A 25,513-nucleotide genomic window follows, 5' to 3' on the forward strand; every position below is an offset into this window, starting at 1 on the left:
CCCACAACCTGTTAATAGCTTCCATAGTTTAATTTTTTGACAGCACGATTATCAGTGTATTTTGGATTCATGTCAATTTGTGTTTTCAGATATTTAACCACTTGAACTTTTTAGACGATTCTATAAATGAAAAAACGCATGTTTCTACGTCAGTGGTTCTCAAACCGTTTCATGTCAAGGACGCGTAGAATTATATGTATTTTGCCGCGGACCCCCATCTCAAAATATTATGTATCAGGGACCTCCAGAGGTAAATATTTTAGTTACAAATGTTCGCTTTAAAATATATTCAAAGATTTGCTAAAGATTTCAAGATTTTTCAAAAATAGCAGATCTAAAATAATGGTTAAAGTGGTTACAATCAAAAGTGACACAATTCCAGGGTTAAACTTTATTCTGGGGGTAACATTCGCCCAAAATAGCAGCACTACAAGCTCACAATGTCATATTGTGATGTGTTGTGAGCTTGTAGATCTGCTATTTTCTGTGAGGAGAGAGATGTGGTGTGTTGTAGTATAGAGCCAACTCAGGTCAAGCTGACAAATGACTTGCGCACCACTTCTAATCTACTAGGGAAAAATCGAATATCACAATGTCTCTTTTACCAAATATCTCGCTATGGATATTGTGGGTGCTTTCACAAAATATTTACCCAATGAAAAATTCATAAATAATCAACAGTGTGTCTATATAATAACTAATACGTTCGTAAAGGCAAATAATAGAACAGCTAGAACAGTCAATAAGTTACTAATGCAGCCTTTGAAAACAGGAAAACATAACACTTATCAAATATGACTACAATGGGTGATTGTGGATGTATAAGTGCATGCAGGCAATAAATATGCATGAGTTTACACAGTAAACCAAAATGCTTAGCAAATAGAAATGTGTTCACAACAAAATCATAGACTATAATGATACGATATAAAACTAAACCACAGACGATATTATCTACCTAGTCTGATATCATGATATCGACATAATATGTAGATCAGTGGTTCTCAAAGTGGATTAATCCAGGGACCCTGTGGGTTCCACTCTAAATAGACCCATACAAGTCTGTAACTACAGTGTCCAAATGGAGCCAAATGAACCATGATTTTTTTTTTGTTCCATTTTGTACACCTTGAAATTTGAAGGTTTGGGAAACTCTGATCTAGATTATACTACACTAGATTAATGTTGGTCATCATGGCTAGCAAAGTAATTCAAGAAGCCTGCTGGTTTGCTTGTGGCACTGATAGGCTACTTGATGACATACAATTACATAACCAGCAGCAGCCCGCAGTGAATGCTGACATGTAAACAAGATCATGGATAGCTGCTGCATGCTTTCTGCAGCCAGGGGAAGAAGCAGCCATCGCACACACTGTAGGCTACACTGTTGTCACAATCAATGATCAACACAGCTTCGTTAAATACGACGTGCATAAAACGCTGCACGTATTCTTTTTGAGTGTTTACACGGCGAACATTAACGACACAGTCATAATTATTTAGTGATGATCCTCCACATCCACGCACACAACAACGCGATCAAATTAGGCTATTATAATAGCTGTCGCTGTCCGTATCCTTTGTTACATAATCATCATCATCACCAGCCACAGTGAGCTAAGGAGGAGACATATTAAACGATAGTCGCATTTACATTTCTCCCTGCAGTGGACACTTTACAGAGGTTGTAGGCAGGCTGTGTTAATAAACAGCGTTTTGACGTGGTAACGGTGCAGCGATCGTGACGTTATGTAACGGTAAAACGATGTGTAGCAGTTGTGGTTGTTGTCGTTGATGTCGTTGTTGCTGTTGTTGTTGTGGTTGTTGTTGTTGTGTTTGCACTCACCAGCAGCACAGCAGATCACATCCAGCTTGTTTTGTTTTCACAGCTGTGACACGAGACGCACTTCCGCCTTACTGTCAATCCGATGAAGTCATATCCGGCCCCTTGTCTGTTTTTTCCTTTATTTTATTTATTATTATTTTTTTAAACACCAAGAACCTGCCTGCGACAATATTGTTTTTTATAATATAGGCTACTTTATTATCTCCGCCAGGCCGAAAGGCACGGCCGAGATTATGTTTTCGCCCCGCCAGTCTTTCCGTGTGCGTGGCTGCGAGTGTGTCCTTCGTCTGTGAACAGCTAATCTCCGGCACCATTGGCACGATGGCAGCGAAACTGTGCACGCACACTCCCTGGGTGCCAGAGCAGAACCTCTGCCCCCATTTTTTTGCATGGGCCTGTTATAGCGCCACCAGGAGACGGATTTGTGCAAAACACGTTATTGGACACTACTCCTACATGTTTTGTCCAAAGATCACGCAAATCGGTACACAGTATCTCTATAGTTATTCAACGTAAAGGGTCTTACAGATTTTTTATATTGCATCCTGATTGGCTAAGATTGGCTTCCAAAGTTTGCAAGAGTGCTGCCTTTTGAACAAGATGCCTCAAATCATGAACACAGAGTGCGATTTCCGTGAAATTTTGCACGCACATTCCCACTAGGCCAAGGAAGAAATGACACTTCAAATTTTTCAAATCAGCCTCATGGTGGTGCTATAACAGGCCAATTTGTGTTTTTACCAATAACTCCACCGATCAGTGTAACGTTGTATGCGCATAGCGCACTCCCTAGAGGCCAAGGAAAAACCTTTGCCCTGCATTTTTCACATCTGCTTTTTATAGCGCCACCACAAGGCCAAGTTATTTAGAACACATTTTTTTATATTACTCCTTCAGATTTGTTCTAAAGATCACGCAAATCAGTACAGAGTATCTCTATTATAGTCAAGTGATCAAGACTGAACTGTCCGATGTTTTATTGCGACCGAAGGTCGCATATACTCTGAAGAACCGTGTCGCTTGAGTGTCCTTCCGTACCCCTGTGATGTCAGTGTGATGTCAGCGAGTTGTGACATCACTTCCTGTACGGGGCGGCTACACGAAATGTGGATAACACTATATATGGAGATAGTCTAGTCCATCATGTCATATGGGACTACCGTCATAGACAGTAGCCAAAAGAGAAGGATACACAAGACTAAGAAAGACAAAAAAAGGAGGAGGTACCAAAAGGAGAGAGAAGAAAGGGTGGATGAGGTACAATGTGTCTCAGAAAAGAAAAGGAGGTGGCAACGGGGGCGGCTAGATAAAGTTATTAGGCCTGGATCCGACTTTAAGTCGACGCACAGGATTCCAGAAGTATAGCGCTTATTCGCTCTTGTATCAAACTGGTACTCGAAACGTTCTTAGAATTTAATATATATTTTCTAAAGTAAATATGGGGGCGGCTGTGAAAAAAAGAGAAGAATAAAAAAGAAAAAAAGGAGGAGGATAAAGATACCAAAAGGAGAGAGAAGAAATGGTGGATGAGGTACAATGTGCGGTATCCTCCTTGTCAAGCTCGACGTTGGTCATTTGGACCTATACATGGAGAAATGGAGCGAACCTGTTTGGCCTAAACATGGAGATGTGGTACAGAATGACTCATATATGGGCATAAAAAGTATGTCATGTGACATCACTTCCTGTACAGACAGTCAGACAGACAGCCATTGACTCCGGCCTAACAATGGCTACTGTCTATGACGGTAGTCCCATATGACATGATGGACTGGACTATCTCCATATATAGTGTTCTCCACATCTCCATGTTTAGGCCCTATCGCTCACACCCTAGGTGGGGTTGGCGATAGGGCCTTTCTGTGTGGAGTTTGCATGTTCTCCCCGTGTCTCCTAGGGTTGATACCCTCACAAAAACATGAACAAACTCCCCCCAGAATGATAACTAGAATCGTCAGAGAAACGCTGTGGTTGGCCAGATAGTCAAGAATTGGCGCGACCTCGCCCTTTAGGGCGAGGTCGCATGTCACCCTGAGGTCGCATTCCACCCTCAGGTGTCTTACTAGTATTCCATCCTTGGCATCCAAAGTTTGCAGGATAAGTCAGTTTTGAACAAAATGCCTCAAATCATAAACACAGCTTGCGATTTCTGTGCAATTTTGCATGCACATTCCCAATAGGTCAAGGAACAAATGCCACCCATTTCACATTGGCCTGTTATAGCGTCACCATGGGCAGCTCAATGTTTGCAAACACATTTTTGGAACAAAATGCCTCAAATCATGACAGGCCACAGATGACATGGCACCCTTTTCACATTTGCCTATTATAGCGCCACCAGTAGGCCACAATAACCTACCTGACCTGGCAGAGACCTGTGCTAGGAATAGTACTGCTTCTAATTTGAAATGATTCAGTGTTTACAATAAATTAGCATTTACATGACATGGCAATAAGCAATTTAGCAATATGTTTTACATCAATAAATCAATAAATGCCATGGTTGCCGCTATTTTTGTCTGGAGTCAAGTGCGTATCTACGGACAACAACGCATTTTCAGGAAGGTTTTCATTTTTATTTTTTTGCATTCTCAACAGAAAAAGAATAACACCAATCCACCTTTTTTGTTGTTGTTTTAATCTCTAGAACATGTGAGGGTTAGCCACTCATTTTACATGCTACACAAATTACAAAAACAAAAGCATTTATAACAAGTGTAAATCTGTCAAGCACGACTGCCCAAGCAAAACAAGAATACAAATTAAAAACATGTAGTTAGTGTCAACAGGCTATCAGTAGGCTTATCAAAAAGTCATCTTGTCCATAATGTGGGATATAGATAGATAGACTATTATAAAGATATGTACGATTTTGTTCATTTTCTTTAAACAGAAATGCAAATTCATGTCCCAATTGTGATCAGTTGTAACTTGTAGCGCATACTAATGCCGTCACGTCCATATAGCTTTTTAAAACAATACTGACCTAATAAGTGTTTTATGATGTGTGACAAACTCCCAATAATGAAGGGTTGTCTCAACGCCCGGTGTGTGGTTGAATGAAAGAAAAGAAGGGGAGAGAAGAGGGAGAAAAAAAGTCATTTACCACTTCTTTCATCTCTCAGATGAAGGCTAGACCAAATAATAAAAAAGGAAAGTCTGTGCGAATGAGTACAAAAGCCATTTAATCTCTCTCATCTTCCTCTTAATAACTGCAAATTTACCCTTGGGCCCATGGGAGCCGGGCCTCTCTCTGTGCTGCTGCCACCTTATCTGTGGCCTCCATATTTCCGCATGCTGAACGGCTCCCCTCCGTACCCAGCCCCCGGCCTCCTCTCTCAGCCCGGGCCTGTGGGGACGTACAGCCTGGGCTCCTGAGTCCGCCATTGTTCTGGCCTGGGAGGCTGTCTGTCCACCGAGAGCACAGAGAACCCAAGAGTGGGAATATGAAGGAGAAGAAAAAAACCTTCTGCCACTGCTTCATTAAGCGGCAGCCTTTCACAAGCAAACATATCAGAAACAGCCCCCTTTCAGAGGTTCAGAGGTAGTAATTAGCAATTTGGAAACCTTGCCCCCTCAGGATACGCGGTTTCAATTTAGTCAGCAGCTTTAGTTTCTTGGGCACTTAATATTCATTGTTTCTCCACTCTTCCCAATTTCTCGAAGTACATTGTCTAGTCTTTCACTGGTGATAAAGTGTTTTATCTGTCATGTAATTCTTCCTTTCAATGAGCCCCCCCTGCAAAGAGAAGTTAATTTTTATAAATAATTTTCTAAAGGGATTTGCAAAGAATGTGCGGGATATGATAGCAAAAGTGCTCTTGAAGAGGTGCCAAGTGGAATATCCTGCTATGGAAGCTTGATTGATTTTGTCAGGCAGTAAATAGTGCGCGTGAAAACTTCCTGCCACTTGGCCAGCAAGTTTTATTGCAAAGTACCTTGTTTAATTTAGGGACATGGATCAAAAAACGCCAAGGATATTACGGTTAAAAGAATAATATCATATCAAAGAAAGTGGTATCCAACCATATCATGACAAAAGTATAGACCTTCAGCATGACAAATCTATCATCTCATCTCTAATGTTTGCAACATCATCGCTCAGACACTTTGGAAAATGATACACTGTTTTTGTCCTGTTTGACGCTTATAAATCTTGAGTATTGGTGCCTTGTTTACGGCCTGACACCGACAATATAAACCCTTGCATAAATACCAGGGCGAAATGTTTGCAAACTACTTAATAAGCTAAGCCACATGTCCCACCTCAGGGGGCGAGACTGACACTTATCTCTGCCACCATGGCGCCTTTGTTTCCAAAATGCTACCACTTCCATTCATTTGCAATCAGCTTTGTCTAATGGAAATAATTGATTTCGCCTCTTCTCCACAAATGAAAAAAGAATTGTGATTAAACATTTTTTTGTCTCAAAATCTAAATTCCATCATCCCCCATCAACACTTCACAAAAATAGGCAACTCATTAAACCGGAGAGAAAAGAGTAGGAAAATAGCAAATATCATGTGAAAAGAGGAGCAGGGAATGAAATAATGAATGGGAGTCCGAGTGAGCTATCTTTCCTATGCAGAGCGTCACTAGGGATGCAAACTCTCAGCCACCAGAAATGAGCTACCTATCTGTGAAAAGAGTGACTGCTCCATCCTCTTTGATTTGGCTCTCCTATCATCTCTTAAGAAGATGTCAGCCTTGCTTCGTCTATTGCTCTGAGCCTTTATCAACCCCGGGACGCTCTCCCAGCTGCGAAAGGAAGGGGGGGAAAAAATGACAGAGAGAGACGCATTTCACTGCCTTTCAGGGAGCAACACTAAAGAATAAGTGTTATGCGATAAAAAGGGGCTTGTTAAATAGATCTGTCTATTTGTATGGTAATAATGATCGCTTAAAGACCCAGACCTCCGTGACTTGTAGTACAAGGAAACAAATCTGTATTCGGGTATTGTGTTTAAAACGTCTCTCCAAATGACCTTGTGAAACTTCCATACGGTAAAAAATGACTTGAGTTCCTGAGCTGTTTTTTTCTGGTACTTTGTACGTGCTATAGCATTCAGGGAAAGCTGGTCTAGTCTAAACTAAACCATGATTTCGTTGATGTCATATACAGTACCATCCCTCTCCATCAAACATTCCACTAAAAAAGAAAAGATCTATTTCAAATGAAATAGCATCCTGGACACTGTGCAGTCCTCTCAGGCTCATTAAGACTTTCCTTATTGAACTTTTACATTCGGACCAGAGAAACAGGACAAGCAAAATACAATTTAAACTAAAAGCAGTGCTCTTCCGAGCACAGGTCTCCACCAGGCCACACAAATCGGCCTGTTATAGCGCCACCATGAGGCTGATTTAAAAAATGTGGGGCAGAGGTTCTGAATTAGCATCCAGGGAGTGTGTGTGCTCAGTTTGGCAGCGATCGGGCCAACGGCGCCGGAGATTAGCTGGTAACAACCAGGCCACACAAATCGGCCTGTTATAGCGCCACCATGAGGCTGATTTGAAAATGTGGGGCAGAGGTTCTAGATTGGCATCCAGGGAGTGTGTGTGCTCAGTTTGGCAGCGATCGGGCCAACGGTGACTGAGATTAGCTGTTCACAAACTGCGAGGACGCACGCACGGACGGACGGACGCACGGACGGACGGACGGACGGACGGAGGGGAAAACATACTCTCCCTCAGCCTTCGGCTGGTGGAGACAATAAAACTCTGGATGAGCAACAATAAAACAAATCTAGTTTTCTGTCGCTGGATGGAATGTGCCACCAACAAAATAATCTGAAAAGCTGGTCCATCAACCTCAGGAGGGGGGGGGGGCTACTGCACCGGCAAAAGACCCTCCTGTACATTGTTTTAGATGCAGTGTTGCCATGGTTTGCGATGTCAACCTGCTACCACAAATGTAGGTTTGACATGTCAATTTGGTGTGTCAATGTGTGTGTGTGTGTGTGTGTGTGTGTGTGTGTGTGTGTGTGTGTGTGTGTGTGTGTGTGTGTGTGTGTGTGTGTGTGTGTGTGTGTGTGTGTCAGGGGCTCGGTCATTTGATCCTTTATCGGTCCTTTTGACATCTACGTGGTTGTCAGTGCAAACAGCCCAACCGGCCCGTGATGTCTGCCAAGCAGTGTGTGTGTGTGTGTGTGTGTGTGTGTGTGTGTGTGTGTGTGTGTGTGTGTGTGTGCGTGCGTGTGTGTGTGTGTGTGTGTGTGTGTGTGTGTGTGTGTGCGTGCGTGCGTGCGTGCGTGCGTGTGCGTGTGTGTGGGAGGAACATGATTTATTCTTCAAGCACTGGAAGACAGGAGGTGAGGAGGCCGTCTCCTCAGATGCACCGCTGACATGAACACTTGATTGAAAAGCCCCCATCCCTCTGTCTGGAGCAATGCTCTCTGGGATCACTCTGGATGGACAGAAATGTGTAGTGGCTCAGGGGTAGAGAAACCGGCATTAGAACACGGAGGGTTTACCGAAAGGTTCCCAGTTCGATCCTGGGCTCCCCCAGAGTTAGTGTCGAAGGGTCCTTGAGCAAGACACTGAACCCTATAGTCGCTCCCGGTGAGCAGGTTGGTGCCTTTAGGGGTGTAACGATATAGTAACTGTATCGAAATATAGTTTTTAACTTCAAAAAACCGAAGTAAATCGAAATGAAAACAGCTAAAATCGAACCGTATCGTTTTATTTTGTATCGTATCGAATCGGCAGTGCAAAGAATCGATTGTATCGATACTACCTTCTTGTGCATTGTATTTAGCATTTTTAAAAAGAAAAAATGAAAAGTAGGGGTTTAATTACTTTTCCTTTCCATATAGCTACACTGGTCTATCGATAAATGTGTGTAATCTCTGGGTTCATGTCAAGGTGCAGGTTTGTAATATACAATGTCCATGTATTTGGCAGATAATCACTGTGTTTACTTATTTATATCCATAATAATACATGTTTCCCTTAAAAACCTGCACTATCCACACCTTTTACACAAATTTAATTTCTTTGCTAAATAGTTACTATATCGATTTTAAATCATTGAATCGAATCGTATCGTATTGCCATGAATGAACCAATATCGTCCATGTATCGTATCGTCAACCATGTATCGTGATATGTATCGAATCGCTATTAAAATGTATCGTTACACCCCTAGGTGCCTTGCATGGTTTCCTCTGCCATCGGTGTGTGTGTGTGTGTGTGTGTGTGTGTGTGTGTGTGTGTGTGTGTGTGTGTGTGTGTGTGTGTGTGTGTGTGTGTGTGTGTGTGAGAGAGAGAGAGAATGTAATCTCTGTAAAGCGCCTTGGATAAAGGCGCTATATAAATGCACCATTCACCATTTAACACAAGAACATACTGTAATCCTAAATTACAATCAGCACAAGGAATATAGATGCCCAAAAACAGCGAAGAACCCCCACAGAGAAGACAGTCAGACAGGAGCGGAAAATAGAAAATAAAAATGTATTACATTAAAATATACAACAAAGAAAAGTGAAATCTTCTATTTGAAATCGTGTGTGCATTTATGATTTACTAATCGTGTGTGCAAATATTATGCATAATCTTTTGCCCTTAGACCTGATTATTGTGTACATTTGGGCATATCACTGGCTTTAGCTGCATTTTTTTTTTGAATTTGGATGTTTTACTGTATTGAATATAAAGAAATGCATCATAAAAATGTGTTGTGTGCACTTTCTATCTGCTCTAAAACTTACTCAGTGCTCTAGATTGTTTGTTGTTGAAAATACACAAAGATGTTAATTCTTGGAGTTAAATTAATACTGAGGATTTACTGTATACAGAATGTGTGTGTGTGAGTGTGAGTGTGTGTGTGTGTGTGTGTGTGTGTGTGTGTGTGTGTGTGTGTGTGTGTGTGTGTGTGTGTGTGTGTGTGTGTGTGTGTGTGTGTGTGTTGAGGGGGTTCCAAGTGAAGATGGAAAGCACTAGAGGTAGATTGTTCGGTTTGGCTGATTAATCAGGGCCAATTGAGGCATGGCATTTATGAACAAATGATAATGTGTGTGGACATGGGCGCTGATTATGACTGATTCGTCTCTAAGATCATAAAGTCTTAAGGCAGCAAATGGGCAACATTTCAGCTTCTTGTTGAACAGGTGCTTTTACATCCACCTTTTGGTTGTTTTATGTACAGTATTGTTCGATTGGCCTATATATCGTCGTGGTCGGGTGAAAACCTTGTATGTCCAAAACCGTTCGTTTTGCATTTATCATTTTAAACTAGTGAAAACAGCCGATCTACAAGCACACAACGCCTCGCACCGCAAGGCGTTGTGTGCTTGTAGATCTGCTGTTTTCACTACTTTTGTGCGACGGCATGTATGATGAAGCAGGGCTTTACTTTGTGAAAAAAATTACAAATTTGAAACTTGGAGATTTCTGCCCGACAGTGACGATATCTTGCCTGATACATGACTATATTTTGTCATTCAAAACGTGAACCACAACACCAGGAAAGGCTCTGGACAACCAGATCTCCATATATGCCTATGGGCATAAAAGAAATAAGAGGTAAAAAAGAAGAGGAGATCCGAGCACTCAAAAATATGGAGGAGAGAGGTTCAAGTTTAAAACAACATTTGTTCTCTAAAACCAACATGTTTCGACCGTGAGGTCTTCATCAGGGTAAGAATGGATGGGCGTGTCAGGTTTGTTCATGGTTATATCTGAGTCATAGTGACATGCCTATATATGGCCGTATCGAGTTAGAGGTTAGGGCCCTCAGAACTTCAGCTATGATTTGAAAGAATTGAGAGTTGTCGCAGACCTATTTTTCTGGGGGTTTGTTCCAGATATGTGGTGCATAAAACAGAATGCTGCTTCTCCACGTTTAGTTTTGTCTCTGGGAGCATGAAGTAAGTAGTATTGTAGCCCAAGTAAACTTTTTATTCTCAGAAAACTTTGGTTATAGGAAATGTAAAGTACATAATACCAGTAAGACGCCTAAGGGTGAAAAGCCATCTGTCTTGGCCATGTATGGATTCTGTTAGTGTGGTTCTCATAACAGGACATCATCTGGGATACAATCCCTTTTATGCCCATATTATGGAGATCTCTAAAATAATCCCTTTTATGCCCATATATGGAGGTGCCTGCTCTGAGTATCTGACATCACTGTGATCACCTGTGATGTCACAAGTGATGTGTCAGGGGAACCACAGTGTCAGGCGTTACCCATCCGGGTAAGGTCAAGCTGTGAAGGTTCTGATAGTAAACTGCGACCTATGGTCAAAATGATAAATTATGATTATCATAACAATAACAGCCCAGCAGTCATTTAGAATAACATGTGGAATATGGGCACATCCCATGGAATTACAGTAAAACCGCGTGGGTAAAAATGGAGCGGTGCAGGATCTTGCGACTTGCGGTGTGTACTCTACATTAAATATGTTATAAGACATTTGTAAAATTCAACTCCAGTGAGCACCAGGAGTCACTACTGGGTGTGAATATCACTAAGGATAGATGTTGGACAATATCATTTTGAAGATTCTAAAAGGGTTGGCACTTGAACAGTGCTGTTTAACCAACCGTAATCAGGAAGAAATTATTCTATTATTCCATGGAGTGTACTGGAACCAAATGAGCACAGCAAATTGAAAGCTTTGATTCGTTATCAATAATTAGCACCTGAAATATCCAGGGCCCTTCTTAGAAAATATACTAACATCAAAGAGGACAAACATACTTGTCTGTTCCTAGGAAGAGTTTAGTGCTGTGGATCTCAATGTGGATTCCAGGGACCCCCAGGGGTCCTTGAGGGGGTTCCACGGCAAAAACTTTAGAAATATTTATATTTTCATCTGTTTTACTGTTATCTCAACAGTGAACATAATTCTGAATGTCTAACAATAAAAATACATAGATTGAGGTCAGAGATGAAAATCGTTGGTCCGGGCCGCAGGCGTGGTGGTCCGGCCACCCTGGGCTGCAATGCCAGCCTGACAGCGTGTTGCGGGTTCGAATCCCGTTCTCGACGGCCGTTGCTCCGTGTCACTCCCCATCTCTCTCCATTTCCTATCAGTCTACTGTCCTATCAATAAAGGAATAAAAGCCAAAAAATAAGAGATGAAAATCGTATAAAATGTGGGGTCCGTAAAAGGATTGGGAATAATTTAGGTGTCACTAGCACAAATCCAACTACCGTTGTTTCCTGTTGAGATTGGCACATTTCACCCTGGCTTTCTCATCTCACTCACGTCACTTTGTCTGCTGACCTCACAGGAGGCAAGCAGTGATCACCCCATGATGTAGGGTGACCATACGTCCTCTTTTGCCCGGACATGTCCTCTTTTAGGGGGCTGTCCGGCCGGTCCGGGGGGGTTTTATAAATTCCTTCAAATGTCCGGGGTTTCGCGCATATCACAGTTTAAGCACGGACATTTACAATGCACGTTCAATGGTTCTTTTGGAAACACACTGTGAGAGGCGCTAACCCCGGAACGTGTATTATTCATACTACTCTCTGCCTGCGATCCCTCCCTCCCTCAGCCTGTCTCGCTTTCAGATCAGAGGCAGAGCAGAGCTCTGCAGCAGATCGCGCAGCGCAGAGCCAAACGAACTGCAAACGCTATTAATGCTCACTCCCTCAGCAACTGTGTTTACATTGGTGAAGGAATCTTGCCTGCTACTCCCTCAATCCTGGTCTAAAAATGACGGGAGACGGCTCTACGGATGCGTATCGGCGAGGCGAAGGTGGTCGCGACGACCGCGGCTTTCAATCACTGATGAAATGCACAAAAAGTGCGAGTGACCAACATTGAGAAGCAGAGCGTTCTGTCAGCAAAGCTGGTAGTCTTCTGTGTCCATTTAGGCATTTTACAATTATAAAAGTTCTGCTTCAAGCCCATAACACTGCAAAGTAGCTTACAAGACAGTCTGTGCGAGGTGAGAGCTCTTCTGCTAACTAAATTGACAATCTTTTCTACAACCTTGTAAAGCAGAAGATACGGCGGTTTGAATAATGGGCTACCTCTCTTTTATTTAGTTACAAAGCTGAACGTTCATACAGGAGCCAAAAGGCATACTTTATCAGTGGATCTCTAGCCTATTAATAGATTTGTAAAGGGTCCAATTGGAACCCCCTCAAAATTGAATACATAATAGGCTATTAGTGGTATAGGGCATAATTGAGCGGTAAACTAGTAATAGAAAAAAAATTGGGGGGAAAATTATATATATATATATATGCCGGGTAGAGTGTCCTCTTTTTGGATTTTCAGAATATGGTCACCCTACATGATGTGCACTGCAATGTAGTTTCAAATGCACTACATTGCAGGCGTTTTTTTTTTAGAGTGAAAAAATAAGAAGACACATGTGACATGTGTGATCTGGAAAGCTTGCCCCAGGAAATGTGCCAAGCTCAATATGGAACAACGGTATGTATAAAAATTTGAAAAATGACAAATGTCAAAGATGTTATGTTGTTATTGTCAGTCTCCTTAGAGTGATCTGTGAAGAACTGGAATGGGATGCTTAAGGTAAAGCTCAGTTTCTCATTGTGAACCACCCTGGTTGAGTGTTGTTCACCACCCCTACAGTTCCATAATGTCCAGCCATGTTGCCCCATGCTTGGCTCCAGCATGGCCTCCCCCAGCCTGGTCACCCGTTTCCATTTATCTGCTGGGATAACTATAAAAATCTGTCAGACGGCAGCGTTGGTTTTTTCGCTCTCCGCTCAAGCCCAGCTGGCAGATTGAGAGCCCCCTGTAATGCACAGGTCTGTTTTTATTATTCTTGCAGGGGGAACACTATTTCATCAAGCGCATGATTCCACACAAGAGAGGAGATAGCCCCCAGCTCGGCTATATTTCTTCCAATCAAACATTCCAAGGGGAAAAAATGAGTGGGTGTCATCAAATCCCAGAATAATGCTGCCAGATTTTATGTAAAAAGAAGGACTGATGGACAAATACAGGAAGGAAAGACAAGTTTAATGACGTGTGTTCAGGAGCCGAGATTGGAAAACTGACAGAGAAAAGCAGCCTCTTTGCTGGAATATAAATTGTTGTGCGCTGTAAAAAGGCTTTTATCTGGAGTGAATATGGGACGTAATACACGGGTCAGGGTTAAGTCATTTTCTCCGGCAAGTTAAGCGAATAATGAAGGCGAGCTCGCGGCAGTAGAGGAGCCCCCGCCACCGCCAGTTTGTCTTCATTTATTATGCCAAATCTCATGATTTTGGCGTCGGGCGCGGTGAGTGCTCTGGCGCGCACCGGTGGACGACATATCGCTTAATTTACACAAGGTAATGAAAGCAAGGGAATGGGGAGGACAAAACAATTTACCTGCTGACACGGGAAGAAGTGATTTGCGAACACGGGGGGGTGGGGGGTGAGCAAAAGAGCAGCAGACGGAGGGGCCAGGGCAGAGGGTGCAAGAGGAGGAGAGAGAAGGGGGAGATAGTGATGAGGAGGAGAGGAGGAGAGAGGTGAAGAAAAAGAAAAACACAAAGAGAAAGAAAGAGGGGAGTCTGTTCTCAGCCTCTGATCTCAGGCATGATGATGTCTCTATTGAGGATAACTCTCTCTCTCTCTGTTTCTTTCCCTCCCTTCACACCAGGCCCGTGCACACACATACACATCAAAGGGGGCATGAGCCCCTGCCTTTTTTTACCCGTCTGTAAAAAGTGCCCTCTCCAGACCATGAATGCAGTTTTTAACTATGGTGAAAGAAATGCAAATGCCCCCCTTTCCACGCCATACATGAAGGCAGCGTTCAAAAGAATTGCCTTTGTCCAAACTCTCCTGAACTTGAATGTATAATCTTATGTGTAGAAATCCATGCCGTTACGCCACATTTCCAGTATTGACTTGATTATGCTTATAGTAGTTCCGTGTGGTAACACGCACCGAAAATAGCCGACGCATTGTGAGCTTGGAGGTCTGCTATTTTCGATATTTCCACCAAAAGGCCCTTTTCGAAATTGCAGCTCCTGCCTCTCTAACATTGTGTGCACGACCCTGCTTCACACATGCGCGCGCGCGCACGCACGCACGCACGCACGCACGCACGCGCACACACACACACACACACACACACACACACACACACACACACACACACACACACACACACACACACACACACACACACACACACACACACACACACACACACACACACACACACACACACACACACACACACACAGACAAATACATGCAATCAAGACGTAGGCCCTTGTTATCTTTCACCTTCTCTCCCAATTGTAATCACTTTTCACAGTGCACTTGTGTGTAGAAGGGTTGGGGGGGGGGGGATAATAATCACACAGGTCCTGCAACAGGTATTTGCACCCACAGACCCAAATGTCTTACTGGCGTCTCAAACTGATCTTGTTGATCGCCGTGCGTTACGTCTACCTCGGAAATGTTGCTCTCGCCACTTCTCACACGGGATCTGTTTTCCCATGATCAATCAATTTGTTATGCGCTTGTTGTATCTTTCCTCCATGCAATTGTGAGCACTGCAGGAAAGATGAGATTCTTAGCTTTCAAGGTATATATACCAACATATGTTTTTGTAGTATTCCAAGAGATTAGCAGAAATTATATAAATGTAAAATAAAAGTTGGTGGAAATATGTTATATTATGCAAATTGATAGTACAAGTTCAGAAGTCTATTCAAAATTGCTTCCAACAAGCCCTTGGTTCTTTATTAAAAAAAGTAATGAAAATAATTTGCCTTGTCATATCGTTGTTGTCGGGTGGAAACCGTTCATTTTTTTAAATTATTAAAAAAATTAGTGAAAATAGCCGAGTGAAAATAGCCGATCTACAAGCACACAACGCCTCGCGATTGTGTGCTTGTAGATCTGCTATTTTCACTACTTTTGTGCAACACTCTTGTCTTGTATGATGAAGCAGGGCTTTTTAATTTTACGAAAGAACATACTATTTTGAAACTCGGAGATACAAGGTTTCTGCCCGACAGTGACAATATACTCTATTTGGGACTAACAGGCAAATGACGACCGCCATCTCAAATTGTGGCTGACAGCAGCCAATCACTCCACGGTACTGATGGATATGTTCCAGAACCAATGACCTTTCACCTGGACAGACAAGCTCCTATAGGACCACCACTGTAATCGTCCAATCAACAGCCACTTCAGACCCGGGCCCGCTCCTCAGGGCGGTGAGGATCAGATGAGCCCCGGCGTTTTCCTTTGTAAGAGGCCAAACCAGGGGCGTCAATTGGGTATGGCAGGGGTATGCAGCTGCCATATCCTGGGTCCAGGGGGGAAAATAAAAGTTACTGTCTCTTTGTCTATCTGTGCTGGTTATTATGTTGTTAAATTACAGTAAAATAACTCCAAATGCTAAATTTAACAAAATGGTCACTTTAACAAGGTATTATAATTATATTCTCCACACTTTTATTCTCCCCATCTTGACAAAATGGTATATTCCCAGGTTCCGCAGGTCAGCTGCACAGGTGCAATGCATTATTGTTAATTGTGGCACGTTCTACTAACATGCTAAGTTTAGCTGCACTTGAAAAACCATTCCAGGCTGCCATATCCAGCCCAAGAAACCGTAGAAACCTGTGTAAAAAAAACTGAAAAAAGACATTGTGAAAATAGCAGATCTACATGCTCACAACGCCTCGCAGATAGAACCGTGTTATCCAAAATGTAATGCCTATTTTCCATGAGGACTCCCATCTTTGCCATACCCTAGCTTTTGCTGAACTGACGCCACTGGGCCAAACTCTTATTTGTCTGCTCTCAGGAACACAAAACAATCAGGGAGGAGAGAAAGAGAAAGAGAAAGAGAGAAAGAGAGAGAGAGAGAGAGAGAGAGAGAGAGAGTCTCTCTCTGGAGAGGGGCCAGAGGGACCGGCAGACAGACAGAGAGAGCATGGTAAGGTAGGGTCGGGTCGGGGGGAGAGGAGTTGGAACAGAGAGCCTGGTCCTCCAGCCCAGGGGTGTCACACCAAATTCTGGGCCCTGGGTGCAAGGATTCACTGCAGGCCCCCCGCACAATTATTTGGTGCTTTAACTATTGAAAAATAGCAGATCTACAAGCTCACAGCGCGGCACCGAGTGCCGCGCTGTGAGCTTGTAGATCTGCTATTTTTGAAAAGAACGTGAAAATGTGTCTATTTCAATTTGAATATTTCAAATCCTTCTAAGGTTTTTTTGAAAAACCAATGTTTCTATGTCAGTGGTGCTCAAACCTTTTCATGTGAAGGACCCCCAAAATGATATGTATTTGGCCACGGACCCCCATCTCAAAATATTTAGTTCCAGGGACCCTCCAGAAGCAAAATTTGAGTTAAAAATGTTCGCTTAAAGAACACATACATTCAAAGATTTGCACACATTTTCACGACTTTTCAAAAATAGCAGATCTACGAGCTCCCAGCGCGGCACTCGGTGCCGCGCTGTGAGCTTGTATATCTGCTATTTTTCAATAGCTAAAGTATAAAATAATGAAGGCCCCCTCCACCTTAGGCCATGGTAACTCAGTCCCACTTCCTCCCCCCCCCCTTGTGCCGCCCCTGCTCCAGCCACACGGTGGGTGGTGGTGGTGATGATAAACGGAGTCGCGGCTCAGTGCCGGGGCCCCGCTGGCACGAGTCGCCGCAGGACGAGACAGAGAGAGGAAGTGTCGCTCTCCGCAGGCCCACTGCGCCAACCTGGACTCTGCTGAGTCCTGCTGCTTGAGTCTTCACAGCAAATCAAACACCATAACACCCCCACCACACACACCCCACCCCATTACACCCCCACCCCTGCCAAACACTCCGCTTAGGAAGGAGACCTCTGCTGTCTAGAAGAATGCGTTAGCAAACTAAAAACTGGTCATCGCCAATAAGCAGCTGCGCCCCACTATTGAGTCTCTAGCACAGGGGTTCCCAAACTTTTTTGTCTCAGGGCACCCCATGAATATTTTTTTAATCCGAGGCACCCCTACATTATATTATTCACTCCCAGCACCTTATATTTATGGCATATTGTCGTTGTCGGGTGGAAACCTTGCATGTCCAAAACCGTTCGTTTTGTATTTATCATCTATAAAATGTACTAAACTAGTGAAAACAGCAGATCTACAAGCACACGGTTCTTGTAGATCGGTTCCATTTGTGTACAACCTCAGCTTTAAATGAACAATTTTACAGTGTAGATTGGTGTCCCAAAGATAATATTTTTGAAAAATCACATCTAGAGTGAAGTGAGCGGTGCTATATGAGTACATTACATTAAGTGTCCCGCAAAGCTTGGCCAATGTGACCCTGGGTGTACAACAAACTTGGGAGTGCTTTGTGCCAAGATGTAGGCCAGATGTAGGCCACGCTTCGGGACGCTTTGCCCGGGACGGAGCCAGATGTTGGTTCCACTTGTACACTCAGAGTTACAGACCCAAAATTTGGGCCACAGACTATAGAAACAGTGTCCTCAGATGTACAACAAAGTGTTCTGTATATTTGGACACCATGGCGACAGTATACGCCCCATACTGACAGGTGTCCTGTCAGGACCTTTGTCCTGTCTGGGACAGCAACCACTCCTTTGCTCCTTACCTGGGGGTAAAAGTATAAGAGAGGGAGACTTTTGTAGTCACGTGGGGGGGAAATACATTTCAGCTTAACCCAGCTGATGGTTGCTCAGGCGGTTATGACGAGTGCTCAGGGGCTCAGTAAGGGGTTAAGAAGGGACCGGCTCAGGGACACTTGGACACAGGCTGGGAAGTGAACCGGGGGATCTTCTGTTTTCCAGGTGGCCGCTCTACACATTCAGCTCTTTGGCCGCCCAGTGAGATTCCTGTCTCCTTCACCCTATCGACACTGTCGGGCAGAAACCTTGTATCTCCAAGTTTCAAATTTGTAAATATTTTTGCAAAGTAAAGCAATGCTTCAACACATAAGGCTGTGTCACAAAAGTAGTGAAAACAGCTGATCTACAAGCACACAACGCCTCGCGGTGCGAGGCGTTGTGTGCTTGTAGATCGGCTGTTTTCACTAATTCATATAATTTTAAAAATGATAAATGCAAAACCAACGGTTTTGGACACCCGACAACGACACTATACTCCTCTTCCACCACCCTTCTACCTGCTCTTCCATCCTCCTCTCTGGTCCTCCACTTTCCTCCGTCCTCCTTCCCGTTCCTCCACTTATCCTCCTCCCGCCGGCCCTAGTCCTCCGCCCTCCTCCCTCTCCACCCCTCTCCACCCTCCCCTGGTCCCGACTCTCACTACAGGCTTATTTCCCCTCACAATGAGAGGTGACAGTGAACAGCGGAACTCGTCAGTGTGAATAACACGCAGTCACGCTTGGTAAAACCCTCTCACACTCTCTCTCTCACACACACACACACACACACACACACACACACACACACACACACACACACACACACACACACACACACACACACACACACACACACACACACACACACACACACACACACACACACACACACACACACACACACACACACACACACATACAGTATGCGTGTCACAGAAGCTCAAGGGCCCGGTAGTAAGCATGCTGTCAGCCAACGGCGCGAGCCCCCCTCCATTACAGCTTAACCAGGGACAAATTGAGCAATTTGACGGGTTACATTTGACGTGTTTGTCGGACTGACTTGTGTTTTGCCATACAGTCACCTCCACGCATGATCAAAGGAGCGACGGGTGTGAGCGAGCCGAGTGAGTTCTCGGCGAATTGCTCCTCGCGGAAAAAATGTGCTGCGTCGAGGATCTGCGCCAAGGTCAGCAAGCTGTCTATTGTTTACAAACGCAGCTCAGCTCACATTACTGTAAAATCAGGCCTGTGGTAGTCGCATGTTCCTCTGTGATGTACTGTGCTCTCGTCAGTCTCGCGACGTCCTTCAGTGGCAGCCTATGAGAGCGGTTCATAACATGACCACTGGACAGGCTTAAGCCATTTAGGCTTAAGCTCGGCACCGAGTGCTTAAGCGCGGCACCGATGTGCAGCGCTGCGAGCTTGTAGATCTGCTATTTTTGAAAAATCATAATTTGTTTTTGAAAGTCTTTGAATATATCTATTTAAAGGCGAACATTTGTAACTCATTTCCTTCTGGGTGGTCCCCGGAACAACATATTTTGAGATGGGGGTCTGCTGCCAAATATCTGTAATTTTGGGGGTCCTTGACATGAAAAAGTTTGAGAACAGCATGATTTAGAGGAAGGATTTAGAAGTCGGGTCAAAGATATTCAAAGACTTGCACACATTTTCACGATTTTTCAAAAATAGCAGATCTACAAGCTCGCAGCGCGGCACTCGGTGCCGCGCTGTGAGCTTGTATATCTGCTATTTTTCAACAGTTAAAGCATAAAAATAACGGTTAAAGTGGTTAAAATCTAATGCGACTCGGGCACGTTCCCGGTCTTTGAGGCTTAATTTACCCACTTTCTCCGTCCACTGCCCCATCAGCATATAGTATCGCATAACTGCTAATGGGATAATGGAGGGAGGGAGGGAGGGGGGGGTGGAGGAAGCGAGAGAGAGGAAGACAGTGATAGTTAGGGAAATGGAGCTCAGGTTCATCCAAACATTTAATAACTTATCCAATCTGGAAGCGTTCACCTCTTCTTACTGGGCTAATTATAGCATTTAACTGGCCCCGGACGAGGGCCCAGTGTGGCCGCTCCATCTTACACTGTCATCACATAATTATGACTTATGCCAGCCGCAGCCTAGCAAGCTGGATGAAGTCAGCTCGCCATAAATTTTAATGATCACTTTGACGATATGAACACTCGCACGGCTTCCACCACATTAACGTATTGAGGCCTATAATCATTGAATGCTTTAACCGGTGAAAAATAGCAGATATACAAGCTCACAGCGAGTGCCGCTCACACCGAGTGCCGCGCTCCGAGCTTGTAGATCTGCTATTTTTTGAAAAAGTCGTGAAAATGTGTGCAAATCTTTGACTATATGTATTTTTAAAGCGAACGTTTGTAACTCAAATTTTGCTTCTGGGGGGGGTCCCTGGAACTAAATATTTTGAGATGGGGTTCCGTGGCCAAATACATATCATTTTGGGGGTCCTTCACATGAAAAGGTTTGAGAACCTCTGACATAGTGGTCTCTCAAGAACAGACTAACTGAGCTCCAGTTGAAGTGAAAAGGACCTTTTCTTTGATGATGGCTGGCCAGATTGCTGACATAGAAACATAGGTTTTTCAAAAAACCTTAGGATTCAAAAGACACTTATAGAATCGGGTAAAAAAATCTAATTTTCACGATTTTTCAAAAATAGCAGATATAGTAGCAGATATCACGATCTATATCTGCTATTTTTCAATAGTTAAAGCATAAAATAATGATACACAATAAGGTGTACCCGTTCTAAATGGGTTAACAGGAAAATATGGACGCCGTCACCAGAGGCCTTGGCCGCCGTGCGAAAACACGGCGAGCAAAAACAGCAGATAGGCATTGAGGAGAGGAGAGGGGGCAGGGGGTGATGTGGAGAAGCGTGTTACATGTTCTGGCCTGGGCTCAGACGCATCCTTACTGCCTACTGTGGGATCAGGTTCTGTGGTCACCGGACTGCTGGGGAGTGACGAAGCCTAGCGCCGGGCCCTTGTCAGAGGGCTAAACATTGGAGTAGTCTGTTTCAATGGAAAAACAGCAGCTGACACTCAACGCTTGTGGTACAACTGCTGACCTCATTCAAAGAATGAAGTGTGCTTTCGCGGCGTCTGGCAGTCTGGCACGTCGTCGCGGGAGGAGCGGCCGCTCGCTTCTGATGCTTTCACTCAAAGCGCGGGGACGTTTCCAATAACTTTCAAAGGGGTGACAAAGAGAAAAGGCCACAGCGGCGTTGAAAATAGATTGGGCCGTAATGAAAAGGGCTGAGTGTCTTTTTTTTCCTAATAGCTGTAAAACGGCTAATTAGTCCTCCGTGATGGATCATTGTGGGAACGTGCATTTAGAGGTTTGAGACCCTGTGGTTTTAATAGTTTTTCTGGTAAAATAATTTTACATTTCTTGGTGTAATTAAGATATGTTCTATGAGCTGACTGACCTTTAGCTGCAAATTGTGGAGGTTAGGGTTATGCAAATGTGTGCAAATAGTGTTGTTTTACCCCAATATTCAAGATCAGTCTACAAGAATGCAATTGCAATTGACAAGGCATTGAGTTTCTAAAGTGAATTACAAAGTGCAAGGTAACAAATCAACTTGAGCAGGTGTAAATAAGTGTGTTCACACGCTACATTTAAAACAATGTTTTACCCAAATATTAGAATATTAAAAAATATACAGTGTGTCTTCATACAAGAATGTACAATTTAGGCATTTAGCAGACGCTCTAATACAGAGCGATTTACAAATTGCATGTTACTGTAAGTGCCATGAACCAACAACACTGTGGGAACGCAGTAAAATGTCCATTTGGTCGAGTGTCCATTTAACTTAAGAGTTAATCATTCTGTGTAAGTACCCACTGTGTAAGTGGTCAAGGCATCACAGTTCTATGAAAACAAATATGTGCCATAATATCAGCGAAAGCATGAAAAATAACATGACTCTGAACATAAGAACCGGAGTGGTTATGACAGATTAGAAAGCCTTGACAGAAACATGCCGTCTCTCCAGATATGCTGCACTCATGATTTAAAATAAAGGCCCGAGAGTTGGTAGAGAGACGTGCGCTCCGAGGAGAAGTCGATCTCCCTTGCACTTATTATTAATGTTTGTTTTTGTGGCTATCCCATTTCAGGAGGACCCAGGCTCTGCGGTAGTGCGATTAAATGACAGAGATTACCTGTTCGGAAAGCCCCGCGAGACGCTTGATTGATAATGCATGACACAAAAATGTTTTTGTTTACCCAGTGATATGGCTTTGAGCAGGGTTTCAATTTCTCCCCTCCTTTTTCTTTTTTCTTTCTCGGTGGAAATCTGATTCACTGAACTCAAGTGGACTGGGGGGAGATTCATTTGGCTCTCTCTCTCGTCTCCGAGAGTTTGTTTGGAGCCCTTGCGCTGCTGAATTGTAGGTATGGATGCCACCCTTCTCACATCGGCCTGTTATAGAGCCACCAGTGGGTCAACTTTTGCAAAACAAATTTTTGGAACAAAATGCCTCAAATCCCGCATGCAGCATCCGATTGCCGTGAAAGGCCCAAGAACGCGTGGTGGTACCCTTTTCACTTTGGCCTATTATAGAGTCACCAGTAGGCCAAAAAAAACACCTGACCTGTTCGCAAGAACACTGCTTCTAGTTTTTCTTTGATTTCTTCTTTGCTTTCCCTTGATGCTCTTTTGCTTTCCTGCTTTTTCTGCCTTGGCCACTTTATCGCCGCTTGCAGCTATATTTGTAAATCCTTTTGCAAAGTAAAGCACTGCTTCATCACATAAGGCCGTGGCACAAAAGTAGTGAAAACAGCCGATCTACAAGCAAGCACACAACGGGTTTCAATTTCTCCCCCTTTTTCCTTTTTCTTTCTCGTGGAAATCTGATTCACTAGAACTCAAGTGGACTGGGGGGAGATTCATTTGGCTCTCTCTCTCGTCTCCGAGAGTTTGTTTGGAGCCCATTGCGCTGCTGTATTGTAGGTATGGATGCCTCGTGTAGAGCAGAGGTCAGCCACATCATATCCATCCCATTCAACCCGTGCTGTCCTAGAGGGAGGGAGGAGGGGGGGAGTATAACACAGAAAACATAATCTCACACCACAATTCCATTCGTTGCCCAGCATTAGATTAGATTGAAAGTTCCCTGCGCTCACCACACACACTTTCCCGGGGCTGTCAAATGAGCTGTCAGTCATGTGTCACAGTCGGCCCCCTTTGCTCATCTGCTCTAATACATCACAGTCTTTTATATCGTCACTGTCGGGCAGAAACCTCGTATCTCCAAGTTTTCGAATTTGTACGCTTTTTCACCGAGTAAAGCCCTGCTTCATCATCATACAAGGCTGTCGCACAAAAGTAGTGAAAACAGCCGATCTACGAAGCACACAACGCCTCGCAGTGCGAGGCGTTGTGTGCTTGTAGATCGGCTGTTTTCACTACTTTAGTTAATTTTTAAAATGATGACTACAAAACGAACGTTCTTGGACATACAAGGTTTCCAACCCGACAACGACGATATGGATCACTATGAGTGTTGCTTCTTTCTTCACCAGCGCTAGCACAGCCCCTCCACCGGGGGACTTCAGGGTGATTGATAACATCTCCTCAGCTCCTCACACTCGTGCCCATTTGTATAGTTGGTTGGAGAAGGGCCCCTGGTGTCCATTCACATCTACAGTGCCCATCACCGCCCCGCGGAGAACATGACATCAGCCTGCTAAACACCACGGGCCGCTCTCTGGATGCACGGTAGGACTGCAACAGCATCTCCATTCATAAAGCTAAGGGCGTGACAGCCCGCTGATAGATCGCATTTACCGGATGCTGATACCGACTGTTCTCTTTGGGAAATTTACAATAAATACACGCAATATGATATATACTCTATGGAACCAGATCAAGCTAAAAGCGAAATAAATAAATGAAATTACACACCGCGTATATGTTTTTATGAAAGTAGACTATTCAATCAACTATCCAATATTCAGAGTATCACATTTCATGAATATTTATCGGTCGGTATTGAGAGTGTGATCACAGTTTGGTTTTTTTGCCGGCCCACCGTTTGAATACTTTATAAATGCTCGAGTGATGAATGTAGTCGGAGCGTCGTGGAGATTAGCTGAAGAGAATTCTAAGCCTGTTTTTTTTTTAATGTGTGTGTACAGTCCTATTGGCATGTAGACGCCGTGCCAACCTAACGGCCCCTTGGCACATAGACAGCTATCCATCCCAATCTGGGCTTCCATAATCCAATTGAGGCGACCTGCTTGGCATGAGAGTGGCTCATCTGTCTTTACTGTTCATTAACAGGCCTCGGAGCTCCGCGGCCATTCACATTCTGATACCGACTGTTCTCTTTGGGAAATTTACAATAAATACACGCAATATGATATATACTCTATGGAACCAGATCAAGCTAAAAGCGAAATAAATAAATGAAATTACACACCGCGTATATGTTTTTATGAAAGTAGACTATTCAATCAACTATCCAATATTCAGAGTATCACATTTCATGAATATTTATCGGTCGGTATTGAGAGTGTGATCACAGTTTGGTTTTTTTGCCGGCCCACCGTTTGAATACTTTATAAATGCTCGAGTGATGAATGTAGTCGGAGCGTCGTGGAGATTAGCTGAAGAGAATTCTAAGCCTGTTTTTTTTTTAATGTGTGTGTACAGTCCTATTGGCATGTAGACGCCGTGCCAACCTAACGGCCCCTTGGCACATAGACAGCTATCCATCCCAATCTGGGCTTCCATAATCCAATTGAGGCGACCTGCTTGGCATGAGAGTGGCTCATCTGTCTTTACTGTTCATTAACAGGCCTCGGAGCTCCGCGGCCATTCACATTCCTTTGGATCAGCCCTGAAGGAAACCCTATCCTGGAGAGGGACCTGTATTCTTAACCACTTATTAGACCGATATTGTACTTCATCACCAGATAGTGAAAAATGCAGATGCGTTGTGAGCTTTTTCATTTTTTCTTTCACCATTTAAAATCAAACTCGTTGTCGTTGTCGGGTGAAAACCTTGTATGTCCAAAACCGTTCGTTTTGCATTTTTCATTT

General features: G+C 43.7%; 1 protein-coding gene across 2 annotated transcripts in view; it reads right to left on the reverse strand.

Moving 5' to 3' along the window:
• Positions 1-1,880, reverse strand: part of LOC308305761 (G patch domain-containing protein 2-like) — a 46,605-nt gene extending 44,725 nt beyond the window's left edge. The window contains exon 1 of one of the 2 annotated variants that reach the window (XM_080750619.1): positions 1,847-1,880. The gene's annotated coding sequence lies outside the window, so the exon portion shown is untranslated. The remainder of the gene's footprint in view (positions 1-1,846) is intronic. The other variant, XM_080750618.1, reaches the window with a different exon arrangement.
• Between the last annotated feature and the right edge of the window lie 23,633 nt (positions 1,881-25,513).

The sequence above is a fragment of the Nannobrachium achirus genome (assembly GCF_963921795.1).
Source record: "Nannobrachium achirus genome assembly, chromosome: 20".
In the NCBI taxonomy this organism is placed as follows: domain Eukaryota; kingdom Metazoa; phylum Chordata; class Actinopteri; order Myctophiformes; family Myctophidae; genus Nannobrachium; species Nannobrachium achirus.